General features: G+C 37.5%; 1 pseudogene; it reads left to right on the top strand.

Annotated features, from left to right (window-relative positions):
* LOC128195837 (uncharacterized) overlaps positions 1 to 5407 on the top strand; it is a 97975-nt pseudogene extending 92568 nt beyond the window's left edge.
* Positions 5408 to 14876: the final 9469 nt, after the last annotated feature.

Genomic DNA, 14876 nt, shown 5'->3' with positions numbered 1-14876 from the left:
ACACAAATAATCAAAATAGATAATAAAAAAATCAGAAACTAGGTTGCCTCCTAGTAAGCGCTTCTTTAACGTCACTAGCTTGACCCAAAGCAAACACAAAATAAACAGAAAACAATTGAAAACTTAAAGAAACAATAAACAAATAAAAGTTTGTAAAACACTGGGTTACCTTCCAGGAAGCGCTTCTTTAACGTCATTAGCTTGACCCAGTCTTCATCATCATAGCATCCATCAGTAGAAGCTATAAGTAACATCCATCAGTAGATGTCTAATTACACAGCATCCATCAGTAGATGCTAATATTTCTTATCTTCATTGGTATCCCTCAGTAGGCACCTATCTTTCTCATCTTCATCGGCATCATCAGTAGATGCCTAATCACCTAACATCCATTAGTAGATGTCTAGTCACCGTCCTCTTTCATAGCAGTATCCATCAGTAGATTTTGTCATTCATCATGCTCATCATAACAACATCCATCAGTGAATGTTATCTAGCATCCATCAGTAGATGTTATACTTTATTGCAAAACAAACTCAAATCCAAATCACATAAATAATAAATTAAAAAGAAAAAATAAAATAAAACAAAATAAAAGATAGAAAATTCAGAGACTAGGTTGCCTCCCAAAAAGCGCTCCTTTAACGTCACTAGCTTGACCCACTACAATTGCCATGTGCCTCAATTGTTCCCTTTTCTAGATATTTTTTCTTTTTGTTGAATTTTTTAAGGAATTTAATATAACCAGGAACCTATTGCAATGTCCCAATCATAGGAATTTTAACCTCCAATTTCTTGAAGATTTCCATGAAAAGCTCAAACTTTTTTTCCTTTTCCTTCCTATGATACTTCTTTGGGTGAGGAAGGGGTTTTTCATATGATTCTTTCTTTTTTCTCTCATCCTCCTTCTCTCCCTTTATCTTTTCTTCCCTCTCGTTTTCCTTTGTGGAACACTCCTTAGGGTACAGAAGATTTTTTTCAATTCTTTTCTTTTCTCTCTCAACCTCTTCTTTTTCTTTTATTTCTTCATCTTTCTCTTTTTCACTCAGACTTTCTTTTTCTTTTCTCTCTATTTTTCTCTCATCCTCTTTCTTTTCTTCCCTCTCATTTTCTTTTCTCTCACTCTCTTCTTTTTCTTTATTTTCCTCTACATCTTTCTCTTTTTCACTCAAACTTTCTTCTTCTTTTCTCTCTATTTTTCTCTCATCTAAAACCTTTCCACTTTCAGTAACAACAGTTGTGCACGCCTCTCTAGGGTTCATGCTCTCCTTAAGATAATCTAGCTTCTGAATTATGAACCTACACAGCGCCTTCATCCTTCTACATGCTGCTTGAGTGTCATTATGATGAGACTCAGACATTTGTATGAACTGTTGAAGCGTGTCATCCATCTTAGCCCATCTTTCTGATATAGAGGGTTGTTGTTTCCATTGTTGTTGTGGTTCTCTATAAAATTGTCCAGCAGCATGCCCAAATTGACTTTGATCCATGCTTGAGTGAGGTTCCCACCAGTGGTTAAAAATACTTTGGTGAAATTGAGTGCCCATATAATTAATTTCTTGTTTGAATTGCATCCTGCAAGCATTAGACACAAAACCCTAGAAAATATTGTTAGCACAAAAACAAAAATAAACAACACAAAAACACGAAATAAAATAAAATAAAATAAAATAAAATAAGATAAAGCCGAAATTAATTAAAAATCACACAAATGGAGTAGTTTAAACCGTGAGTCCCCGACAACGACGACTAAAACTTGTTGATGGATTGGCAAGTGTACCAAATCGCACAAGTAATATAAAATGGTAAGACCAAGTATCGTATCCCTGAAGACCCTCGGCACTAAACAGTTGTTGATAACTTGATTAATTAAGACTTAAATAAAACGAGATCATTGGTTTAAGATGCAAAGAAAAAAAATTAAATATGAATGCAAATTGATCAATAGCAGAGTAACACAAAGATGAATGGATGTTGTTTAATATGAGATGAATATGTTGTTAGGGTTTGATTTCACCAAGTTTACTCTCATGTATATAAGAATTCTTCTTTTTACATTAATGTTAACATCACTCACTAAATTACTTAGAACCCGATCCCTCGGCGCAATAAGCCTGCCTTAATTCCTAGTTCGTGCAATTCCTATAATTCTTAGAAAATTAAGTCTGAAGATCAAGAGCTTAAGAGGACCAAGTACTCATACCCTCATGCCTGAGAAATATTACCCTTGGGAGAATTCAACAAGAACCTGAATTGTAAGGAACCTCTCAGCACTCATGCACTTCATAAATCATGCTACTAAATGAGTTAAATAGAGCAAGCATTGAAAAAGATGAATTCCCTAACAATTAATGAAAAAGCATATAAATTAAGAATCAATTTAAATACATGAGAGTTCACAAGGTTACATCATCCCCCAACAACAAATAGAGTTTAGTTCCCCATAGACATGGAGAAATTAGATGAATAATGGAAAAACATGAGATAGTGAAACCCTAAAAGTAGAAGAGGAAGGTCCTGCTTCCAAATCCGCCTTCAAAGAGTAGAAGAGTGTGTTGTTGTGTTAATCCAGTCAAAGATACCAAACCTAGAGCGCCTAGGTCCTTTAAATAAAGTCGGAAAAGAGTAGAAACAGGGCCCAGTCCAAAAGAGTCGAAATAGAGAAAAAACTGGGCCTAATCCATGGCGCACGACGCTGGGGCGCCCCATTTAGGGTGCTTGGGCAGTGGACGTCGATTTCTGGCGCTCAAGCCTCTAAACAGGGCGCCCAAGCCTCGCAGACTTTATTCTGGTTGACTTTTCTACATTCCAACTATTTGGTACTTTAACTCTTCCTTCAAATCGTTTCAATAGCTTATAAAATCAAGGGAATTTAGTGATAAAGTCATCAAGTATAACCTCAACTCTCTTATTCACAAAACCAAAGCAAAAATATGAGTTAAAGCAAGTTTCTAAGTCAGAAAGGGTGCATTTAGTATCAAAATTACATCATAGATAACGGTATTTTAAACCGTTATCATGAGCCTAGTTCAGGTGGTACCAAAGAAAGGTGGGATGACAATTATTTATAATGAAAAAAATGAACTCATACCTACAAGGACTGTTACTGGATGGAGGGTGTGTATTGACTACAGAAAGTTGAACAATGCTACTAGGAAGGATCACTTTCCCCTTCCTTTCATGGATCAGATGCTGGAGAGATTGGCAGGTCAGGCTTTCTATTGCTTTCTGGATGGAAATTCTGCATATAATCAAAGATTGGTGGATCCAAAGGACTAAGGGAAAACGAATTTCACTTGCCCATTTGGAGGTTTTCTTACAAAAAAATGTCGTTCGGGTTATGTAATGCTCCAACTACTTTTCAGAGGTGTATGCAGCAGGCCATCTTCGTAGATTTAATAGATTTGGTAGTTCCTTTCATGAGTGTTTGTCCAACCTGGATGTTGTACTTAAGAGATGCGCCAAATCCAATATTGTTCTCAATTGGGAAAAATGTCACTTTATGGTAACGGAAGGTATTGTTTTGGGTCATAAAATTTTTTCCAGGGGAATTGAAGTTGACAGAGCCAAAGTGGAAGTTATTGAAAAGCTTCCACCACCAACCAATGTGAAGGGAATCAGAAGCTTTTTGGGTCATGTTGGTTTTTATCGAAGATTCATCAAAGACTTTTCAAAGATCGCCAAACCACTAAGCAGCCTCCTTGTTAAGGACGTACCATTTGTGATGGACGATGAATGCCTTAAGGCGTTTGATGTTTTGAAGAAAACATTGATTTCTGCTCTAGTAATTTTAGCTCCTGATTGGAATCAAGACTTTGAGCTGATGTGTGATGCCAGTAATTATGCCATAGGTGTTGTTCTTGGCCAAAGGAGAGATAAGGTATTTCATATTATTTATTATGCAAGCAAAGTTTTGAATGAAGCCTAGTTGAATTATGCCACAACAGAAAAAGAATTTCTTGCTATTGTGTATGCCTTGGAGAAATTTAGATCTTATCTCAATTGTTCTAAAGTGATTATCTACACGGACCATGCAACTATAAAGTATTTGCTAACCAAGTCGGATTCCAAGCCGCGATTGATTAGATGGGTAATTTTGCTACAAGAATTTGATGTGGAAATCTGTGACAAGAAGGGAAGTGAAAATGTAATTATTGATCACTTATATCAGGTGGTTAATAGTGAAGTTACAAGCAAGGAAGCAGAAATCTGGGAATCCTTCTCAGATGAAACACTCATGTACATTCAACAACGACCGTAGTTTGCTGATATGGCTAATTTCAAAGCTGCAGGAGTAATCCTAGAAGATCTCAATTGGCAACAAAGAAAAAAAAATTGCATGATGCCAAACAATTTATTTGGGATGATCCTTACTTGTTCAAAATTGGAGCAGATAACCTTTTGAGGCGCTGTGTGACTAAGGAAGAAGTGGAAGGAATTTTATGGCACTGTCATGACTCACCTTATGGGGGGCATTTTAGTGGAGAGAGAAATCCTGCAAAAGTGCTCCAGTCAGGATTTTATTGGCCTACTCTATTTAAAGATGCTCATAATCATGCCAGGAACTGTGATAAGTGTCAAAGGACGGGTACTATTTCCAAACGTCATGAAATGCCACTGCAAGGCATCTTAGAGGTTGAAGTTTTTTATTGTTGGGGCATAGATTTTGTTGGACCTTTTCCACCATCTTTCAATAATGAATACATACTGGTGGTAGTGGATTATGTGAGAAAATGGGTTGAAGCTCTATGGTGTGAGACATAAGGTAGCTACACCTTATCATCCACAGATAAGCGGGCAAGTTAAGGTTTCTAATAGGGAGATAAAGAGGATTCTAGAAAAGACAGTTGCTTCATCAAGAAAGGATTGGTCTCAAAAGTTAGATGATGCTCTTTGGGCATATCGAACCGCAATGAATACAACTATTGGACTATCTTCTTTCCAAATGGTCTATGGAAAGGCATGTCACGTTCTGGTGGAGATGGAACATCGAGCTCTATGGGCTTTAAAATTCTTGAATTTTGATCCTTGTGACATATTAGAAAAGAGAAGGCAAATTATTGAGCTTGAGGAGACGCGGTTGCATGCCTATGATTCTTCTAAGAATTACAAAGAAAAGGTGAAATTTTATCATGATAAGAAGCTGGTAAAAAGGGTCTTTAATCCAAGACAGCGGGTGTTGCTGTTCAATTCACGACTAAAGTTTTTCCTTCGAAAGTTGAAGTCCAAGTGGTTTGGTCCATTTATGATCAAGAATGTCCTTCCACATGGAGCAGTTGAGTTGACAGATCCAACCTTTGAAGACCCACAAAGAAGTTGGGTAGTCAACGGACAATCTCTCAAGCATTATTTGGGTGGTGAGGTGGAACGCCTTTCCACAATCATGGAGTTGGTTGATCCAAATTGAGTTTAATGGTTTCAAGCTAGTGACGTTAAAGAACCACTTCCTGGGAGGCAACCCAGCTTTCTGAACTTTTCCTTTTGATCATTTGTTTTGTTATTGTACTCTGCTTGAATGATTTACACTACCTTGATTCAACTGTACTGTGTTTTGTGATGAGTATTGCTTTGTGATATTCTAGTGTATTGATTGATGTTGAGATGATGCATGATGTGCTAATATATAGGTGATGGCTCACAGCGTATGAAACAGGTGCTTGAAGTAAAATTTGATTGAGATATTGAGCAGGGTGTTTTTCTGAATTTTGGGACTTGAGAGTTTACCTGTGTGAGTTTTGGGCTTCAGAGTTTTTGTGAATAATTGTTATTACTTTGGAAGCATGAATGATTTTGCCCAAATTTTCTGTGATTGAACTACTTGCTTGTAGGTTGCATATAATCAAGGCCATCTTTTGTTATCCCTTATTCTTTTAGCCTTCACATGATTTTTGTCCACTGAAAAGAAAACAATTTGTTTTAACCTTTGAACCTTGAGCCATATGCATGTTTTGAAAACCCTTTGTGAAAATCTTTACCTTGATTTAAGTTGAGAACATTTGATGAGGTATTGATAAAGGTTCAATTTTGGGGTTACTGGAAAAATTGAAAAGAAAAAGCATTGAGCTAAGCAGTGAGTACATGAAAAGCAAAAGCAAAAGAAAAAGAAAGATGAAAAGAAAAGAAAAGAAAAGCTCAATGCAAGGGAAAGTTAGGAAAAAGAAAGAGAGTTTGTGCTTGAATGATCAAATCATAAATGTCTCTCTTAACTCAAGGATTTTACTGACCAGAAAAACCAATTTCCTTCTTAGCCCAGCCAAGTTACAAGCCATGAAAAGCCCTTGTGATGACAACTTACTTGTGAGTATGTTTGATTGTGGCTAAATGAAAGGCAACTTTAATTTGTGTGACATTGTGATAGCAGAGTGAAAAAGTCACCAACACCTCACTATACACCTTTGAGTTGAGTGATACACTTTTGAGTGTTATAGTGATACACTTTGGAGTGCTTGACTGAAACACTTTCCTTGGTGAGGAGTAGTTCTTTGAATTTCTGATTACATCTTTGCTTGGTTGATTGATCATTCTTAAGGATAGCATCTGTTGAAGTATATGAGCATCACATTGATTTTGATTGAATTAAGGCATCTGTAGATCTTGACTGACATCTTTATGTTGAGTTGATAAAAGTGATTCTTGTCTTGGAAGGAAAGTTTTGAAAAATGTTGAATCATTGTAGTAATTGTTCTGAAAAGCTGAGTTACAATCTGTTTTGCTTGAGGACAAGCAAAGTTCTAAGTTTAGGGTTGTGATAATGGTTGAAAATACTATTATCTGTGATGTAATTTTGATACTAAATGCACCCTTTTCTGCTTAGAAACTTGCTTGGAATCATGTTTTTTCTTTTAAGTTGTGTGAATGAGAGAGTTGAGGTTGAATTTGATGAATTTATGAGTAAATTTCCTTCTTTTGGCAGTAAATGAGATAATACGAAAAGCAGAGATGAAGTGCCAAGTAGATGAAGATCAGAAAGGCCTAAAAAGGCACCAGAAGGGAGGAATGCTCGAAGCTTGGGTGCCCTTTTTGAAGGCTTAAGCATAGAAGAGTGTCGCTCACCGCCTGCGCGCCTTTTTTGGGCGCTTGAGCGTCAGAAGCACGAAGCTTGGGCGCCCTTTTTAAGGCTTAAGCGCCAGGAACCACCGCTCACTGCCCGAGCACCCTAAGTGGGGCGCTTGAGCGTCTACGACATGGGCCGGACTTCGTTTATGTTCTGGTTTTGCTCTATTTAAAGGACCCAGACGCCCTAGGTTTGGTATCTTTGGCAAGAGGAGCACAGCAGCACACTCTTCCACCCTCTGGAGGCGAATTTGGATGCAGGAGCTTCCATCTTCTACTTTTAGGGTTTTTCTATCTCATTCTTCTCCATTGTTCATCTAGTTTCACCATGTCTATGGTGAACTAAACTCTATTTGTTGTTGGGGGATGATGTAACCTTGTGAACTCTCATGTATTTGAATTGATTCTTAATAATATATGCTTTTTCATTAATTATTAGAGTAATTCATCTATTACAATGCTTGCTTTCTTTAACTCATTCAATAGCATGATTTATGAATTGCATGAGTGTCGGGAGGTTCCTTACAATTCAGGTTCTTGTTGAATTACTCCCAAGAGTAATATTTCTCAAGGATGAGGGTATGAGTCTTGGTCGTCTTAAAGCTCTTGATCTTTACATTTAATTACTAGGTATGCTCGGAATTGCATGAACTAGTGATTAAGGACATGCTTATTTCGTCGAGGGATCGGGTTTAAGTGATTTAGTTAGTGACGTTAACATTAATGCATAAAGAAGAATTCTTACATACATGAGAGGGAACTTGGCGAAATCTAACCCCAACAACATACTCATCTCCTATTAAACAACATTCGTTCATCATTGTGCTTCTCTATTATCAATCAATTTGCATTCATATTTAATTTTCTATTTTTGATTTGAAACCAATGATATCGTTTTCTTTAAGTCTTAATTAATCAAGTTATCACACGACTGTCTACTGCTGAGAGTCTCTTGGGACACGATACTTGGTTTTACCATTTTATATTACTTGTGCGATTCGGTACACTTACCGATCCATCAACATAGTCACAACAAGGCAACAACACCAATCTTCACAAGATTGAATTCCTGATCACCAAAACAAACACCTTCAATGCATATTTGATTAGACAGTAAAAGCACTCAATCCTTGCTCTTCAAGCTATCTCCAAAGATTAACACCACGTTCTTCTTTAAGAGTTCTTGGAGCTTTTCCCAAATCTGTAAGACAGCACTAATCTAAAAATTATCACCCCTTTCGTTAGATTCTCAAAACTTCTTACAGAATTCAAATTTGCGCCAATATATAGTTTTTCACAATTCTGACGCTCTTCATTCGAATTTTCCACTAATGAAGTCGAATACAGTCATGACAGTTATAACAGTTAGAAGCAGTCATAGCAATTAACTGATTATGCAATTAATGCAGTTGTTTCACAATTAATGCTTGGTCAAACATATTTTAAAATATAGTTGATAACAGTTGAAAAACTGTTATTTTCATGCTTAAAATTGATACTAAAAGCAACCTTTAGACTTAGAAACTAGCTTGAAATCATGCCTTTTATCTATATTTTCAGAAATAAGAGAGCTGGACAGGTTTATGCTTGATTTCAGTGTTTTTGTGCAGGTTTTAAGGTGAATTTAGTGAAAGAAGTGAAGAATGAGAGAGATGGAATCAGAAAAGGAATCAAAGAGTGCAAAAGGAGAAGCCGAAGGCACCGCTCAGCGGTATTTTACCGCTGAGCGGCACTCAAGAGGTTGCGGGAGGTCCGCTGAGGGGCAAAATGGTCGCTGAGGGGAGAAAACGAGACGTGCAATCACCGCTGAGCGGTATTTTACCGCTGAGCGGCACTTTAATGGGCTTGGGCTTGACTTTTTGTAATTTACGAATGGTATTTAAGCCTTAGGGTTTCCTAGGGTTAGGCATCTTTGGCAGAACGGAGGCAAACACTCTCTCTTCCACCCCTTTGAAGGAGGATCTTGGATGCTCAGGCTACCTCTTCACCTTTTCAGGGTTTATTCTTTCATACTTTCATTGTAATTCATCTAGGTTCACCATGAATATGGTGAACTAAACTCTGTATGTTTGTTGGGGAATCAATGTAATCTCTTGAAGCTCTCATATATGGAATTTATGCTTGCATCTTAATCTAAGACTTATGCTTTCTTTCATCATTAGTTAGGGTTTTTCCTCTTTGCTCAATGCTTGCATTGTTTAACTCATTCTATTGCATGATTATTGGTTTTGTCGATACGGACACGTACGGGGAAGTCTAGATCCGGGGAATTTCTCCCAATGTTATATTGGTTGTCGTTAAGCTCCTGCACTTATGAACTAATCATTAGGAATGGTAGGAATTGTATGAACTATTTGATTAGGGAGAAGCCATCTAGAATGGTACTTTAGAGAGTGGCATTAACAATGATGATTTGAATGTTGAATTCCTAAAATGTATGAGAGTGGATGAGATGAAATTGACCCCCAACAACATATTCATTCATATATTTCATTGAAAGTGTTTATCTTTTGTCTTTGCCATTGATCAAATTTCATGCATACATGTTTATTTTCGTCTTTTGCATAATATAATCCAAATATTTCGTTTGTAAGTCTTAGTTAATCAAGAAACCACACAACTAAACTAGGCCGTGAGTCCTTTGGGAAGAACGATACTTGGTCTTACCAAGTTTATTACTTGAACGATTCGGTCATACTTGCCGATTGTGAAACAAGTTTGTGACATCATATTTTGGTGCTTACAAATTTGTCCATCAAGTTTTTGGCGCCGCTGCCGGGGACTCGTGGTTTAACTGGTTAATTTGTGTGATTATTGATTATCTTTGACTTTAATTTTTAATTTCTGTTTTTATTTTTCTGTTTTTGTTTTTTCTGTTTTTATTTTATTTTATTTTATTTTCTGTTTTTATTTTTATTTTATTTTATTCTCTGAATCTTATATCTTCTCCTATATCTTTTTGTGCTAACAATTGTTTTTAGGGTTTTGTGCCTAATGTCTGCAGAATGCAATTTGGTCAAGAATTTAACTATATGGGTACTCAATTCTACCAAAGTAATCTCAACCAATGGTGGGAACCTCACTCAAGCATGGATCAAAGCCAATTTTGGCAAGCTGCTGGACAATTTGAGAACCAACCACAACAACAATGGCAGCAACAACCCTTTCTATCAGGAAGTTTGGATAGGTTGGAGGACACCCTTCAACGATTTTTGAAAAATTCCGACTCTATTCAGAAAAGCATTGAAGAATCATTTAAAAGGATGGAGATGCACCTTCGTTACATTAGTCGGAGATTGAATGATGAGGTTAATACTGAAGTTAACCTTAAGGAGGAAGGGCAACCCAATGTCACTGAAAGTGACAAGATTCTTGATGAGAAAAAAATAGAGGGAGATGAGGAAAAGATAGAGAGAAAAGAGAAAGAAGAGCTGAGTGAGAAAGATAAAGATGAAGAAAAAGAAAAAGAAGTGGTTGAGAGAGAAGAGAGAAAGAAGATTTGTGTGAAAATAAAGAAGTTGAAAAGAAAAAGAAAAGGGAAGAAAAAAATGAAAGAAAGGAAAAAGAGAAATTTTAGGGAGAGAAAAAGGAAGAAAAAGAAGATGAGAGGAAAGAAGAAGAAATCATATGAAAAATCCCATCCTCATCTAAAGAAGAATCATAGGAAGAAAAGAAAATTAAGTGCTTTATGGAAATCTTCAAGAAATTGGAGATTAAAGTTCCTATGATTGAGACACTGCAACAGGTTCCTGGTTTGATCAAATTTCTGAAGAAGTTCAGTAGGAAGAAGAAAAAGAAGAAGGAACTTGAGCTTTACTGGGTCAAGCTAATGACGTTAAAAGAGCGCTTGCTGGGAGGCAACCCAGTGATTTAAAAACTTTTGATTTTATTTTGTTTTTGTACTTTTTAACCTGTGGACATTATTTTGTAAATATTTTTTTGGATCCAGCATCTACTGAAGGATGCTAAGTGGTTAAGTATCTACTGAAGGATACTAGGTTTGTAACACCTACTGATGGGTGTTAGTGAGAAAATTTTGCACCTACTTATGGGTGTTGGTGGATTTTGGGTCAGGCTCGTGACGTTAAACAAGCGCTACCTGGGAGGCAACCCAGTTGATTGATTGTTTCTGTTTGTTTATTTTAGTTAGGATTTGCATAAGCATTTTTAACATTGAATTGCAGGGAACTCATGAGGGGCATGTAGGGAAGACACGTAGGTTAAGAAAAGAAGGAGAGGAGCACATCACGAAAGTGCCGCTGAGCGGTATTTTGCCGCTGAGCGGTACTCTCGCAGATTGGGCTTTAGTTCCCCTTAGCGGGACCCGAGCCCATTAGGGTATTTTTAAACCCTAAGTTGCGCAAAGTCTTATACTTTCTGGCTTTTCTCTGCACAAACACTTCCACACATCTTCTCCTAGGTTTTCCACATCTTTTCACTCTTCCCTCTTAAGAAAATATCTCTTCCACTCACTTTTTCACTAGTGTGCCATCAAAGTTTGGGGTTGGAAGAGAGCATTCTAGCTTGGAAGCATTCTCATTGCATTTAGCATCTCCACCCAAGTAAGTAAAATGCATTTTGTTCATTCTAGGGTTCTTGAATTTGAATGTGATTGTCAAAGCATGAATATTTAGGGGTTTTGATTTCTATGCATGATTTGATGATATATTTGATGTTTGAACCGATTAAACTGCATGATCATGAACTGGAAAACTGAAAATTGCATTTGGGTGGAGTTAGGACAGCTTTAAAAGAGGTTTTTCCAAAATCTGCAGAGTTACCGCTGAGGGGTAATCTGCCGCTGAGAGGCACTCTGCCAGATTTGATTTTTCTGAAATTTTGCGTGTTGGAATGTGGCACTGGTGGCGCTGAGGGGAAATTCTGGCCCTCAGCGGTGGTTTAGCTTCGAAAGGAGTTGTGTTCTGTGTTTTACTAATGATTAACATCATGTTCTGTGGTTTTGTTTGTGTTTTGAATGTAGGAATGACATCTTCATCAGGAAAAAGATTGAAAACCATGGCAACCAAGAGGAAGGAAAAGGAACCAGAGCAACCCCACTCTAGCAGGTTCCTCTCTAGGAAACATGAGAAGCACTTTAGGGTGGTTCAGGACAGAAGACTTCTGATGGAGAGAAAGGTTGGAATGATACCTAACTTTACTCCTCAATTTGGAGAGCAAGTGTTAGGGAATGATTGGGGAAAGCTAGCCACTTATCCTGCACCTGCCAACATAGCTGTGGTGAAGGAATTTTACACCAATGCAAAGAAGATTGGTGATTATCCAGCTGAGAATTATTTGGGCTATGTCAGAGGCCATGCTATCAGGTATGATCCTGATTCGATCAACAACTTCCTGGATACTGTGTGGGCTGGTGAGCAATGTCAGTTTGCTCTTTGCATGGAGGAAGGTGCTGATTTTGAGGATGTGGAGAGAGTGTTGTGTATACCTGGAGGACACTTCCAAAGGAATAGATCTGGCTCAGTGGTTAACATTAGGAGGACAGATTTGACTCCTCTTGCAAAATATTGGATGGCATTTTCTCATGCCAACATTCAGCCATGTTCACATGTGTCAGATATTACTCTCAGCAGGGCACTATTCATCTACTGTGCTATCAGAAATTTGAATGTTAATATTGGGCAGGTGATAGCTGATGAAATTAGTGTATGTGCGAACACCTCAAACAACAAAGCACCACTAGGACATCCTTCTTTGATCACTCACCTCTGCAAGCTAGCTGGGGTGGACACTTCTGTTCCACCATTTTAGAGGCCAAGAAAAGCTATTGATGAGGCTTATTATAGACAGTACTGTGGAGGTGAGGATGTAGCTCAGCCAGTTCCACCACGCCGTGCTCGTAGAGAGAGAGGGCCAGCACAGAGCCAGACATCTGCTGATACACATGAAGCAGAACCATTCCAGATGAGGGACATGTATATGTCTCTTATAGGTGCTCAGTTGCAGTCTATTCACAGAGGGCAGGTGGCTACTGCTGAGATGATAGTGGGGATGTATGATACACCTCCAGCCCACAGGTGGACTATGGATGAATTCCATAATGTAGTAGCTTGGCCAGAAGAACCAGTACATGGAGGAGGAGCTGGAGCAGCTGAAGCTTCAGCAAGAGATATGGAAGAAGATGAAGCTGAGGAGGAGGATGCATTTGATGATGATGAAGATGAGGAGGAAGAGGAAGATACAGAGGACAGCTCAGACTGATGAGGAGCTGAGATAGCATTTACTGATGAATGCTATCATATGATTATGCTTTTGCGGTTTAAGTTTTCTGAACTTATTTGTTTTTGTTTTTAAATTAGGGTTTGACTTACTCTATTGAAAACCTGGTTTGTTATGATGGTTTGCTATTAACTGTGATTGTGTGATAAGTACTGCTTGATGATGCTTATTGATTGATTGATGTTGAGATAGATGTGCACATTAAAATGCTTATACAGGTGGTTCACAAGCTTTGTGAACAAATGCATGATATCATGATTGTGATTGTGAGATTAAGCAGGATGTGTATGTCAAATGTGAATGAGCTTATATGTGAGGTTTTGAGCTCCAGAGTTTTTGGTATGATTGAATGCTATTACTTTGAAAGCATGAATGATTTTGCCCAGGTTTTCTATGATTGAATCAATTGCTTGTTTTGCATCATGTGATCAAGGCCATTTGTTGGAACCCTTTTTATTGGCCAAATTCATAAAGTTAGCCTACTAAAAGAGAACACATTGTGTTCTATCCTTTGAACCCTTAGCCTTGAACATACACTGAAAACCTTTGATTGAAAATCTTTACCTTGAGTTAAGTAGAAGATCTTGTATGGTATTGTTAAATGTTCAAGTTTGGGGTTGTTGGGAAAACATGAAAAGAAAAGCATTGAGCTAAGAGCTAGAAAGTAAGAATATGCAGAGAAAAAGAAAAAGAGAAGAGAAGAAAAAGAAGTAAAGCTCAATGCAAATACAAAGGTAAAAGAAAGTTGGGAATAAATAAGATGATTATGTTGTTATGATTCTCTTAACTCAAGGATTTTGTGATCCAGAAAAACCAATTTTCTTGTTAGCCCAGCCACATTATAAGCCATTGAAAAGTCCTTGTGATGATGCATGCTTGTGAATGTTTTTGATTGTGGTGAAATGAAAGGCAAAGTTGATTCATGTGGAATTGTGATAGTGGAGTGAATGAGTGAAACACTTTACCTCTTATACACTTGTGTGTTGAGTGAAACACTTTACCTAGTGAGGAAATATTCCATAGACACATGAACATCCATGCTTAATTGATTGATCATTCATGAAAAATAGCATTTGTTGGAATTTAAATGACTTTGTGAACACTAAAGCATGAGCACATCTTGATTGAACTCTTGGTCATAAGTTTGAGTGAAGTTGTTACTTATCTTGAGAAAAGGATTGTGAATGAGTAAACCATCATATGAATTGGTTGGAGATGGAGTTACATTTTGTTTGCTTGAGGACAAGCAAAGTTCTAAGTTTGGGGTTGTGATAACAGTTGAAAAACTGTTATTTTCATGCTTAATATTGATACTAAAAGCAACCTTTAGACTTAAAAACTAGCTTGAAATCATGCAGTTTATCTATATTTTCATAAATAAGAGAGCTGGACAGGTTTATGCTTGATTTAAGTGTTTTTGTGCAGGTTTTGAGGTGAATTTAGTGAAAAGAGTGAAGAAGGAGAGAGATGACATTAGAAAAGACAAGAAAGAGTGCAAAAAGAGAAGTCGAAGGCACCGCTCAGCGGCATTTTACCGCTGAGCGGCACTCAGGAGGTTGCGGGAGTCACGCTGAGGGGCAAAATGG

This window comes from Vigna angularis, chromosome 3 (genome assembly GCF_016808095.1).
Source record: "Vigna angularis cultivar LongXiaoDou No.4 chromosome 3, ASM1680809v1, whole genome shotgun sequence".
NCBI lineage: Eukaryota > Viridiplantae > Streptophyta > Magnoliopsida > Fabales > Fabaceae > Vigna > Vigna angularis.
The sequence above is the reverse complement of the archived record's forward strand: the minus strand, read 5'-3'. Positions and strand labels throughout refer to the sequence as shown.